The sequence below is a fragment of the Apaloderma vittatum genome, unplaced genomic scaffold (assembly GCF_000703405.1).
Source record: "Apaloderma vittatum isolate BGI_N311 unplaced genomic scaffold, ASM70340v1 scaffold17489, whole genome shotgun sequence".
Classification (NCBI taxonomy): Eukaryota; Metazoa; Chordata; class Aves; order Trogoniformes; family Trogonidae; genus Apaloderma; species Apaloderma vittatum.
The window spans coordinates 15,894-16,164 of record NW_009735977.1 but is presented as its reverse complement, the minus strand read 5'-3'; positions in this window follow the sequence as shown (position 1 = coordinate 16,164).

Here is a 271-nt window from a genome sequence, read left to right as displayed (position 1 = left end):
AAAAGAAATAATTAAAAAATATATCTATAAAGTAACAAATAAATAAATAAGTGGGCAAATCCTGCAGGACTGGGGAGGTTATCAGTCACAGCGAGGGAGGAGAGGGCCGGGTCTCGACCCAACGCCGTCACCCTGCGAAGGCAGAGCTCCCGGCTCTTCCCCACCAACTTGCACCTCAAACCATTTGACCCCGGGAGAAAGGCGCCACCAGCTGCCACACGCTTGTGTTGTCCCTGGGGGACGTGGAGGCCCCAGGGCCCTCGCGTCAAGA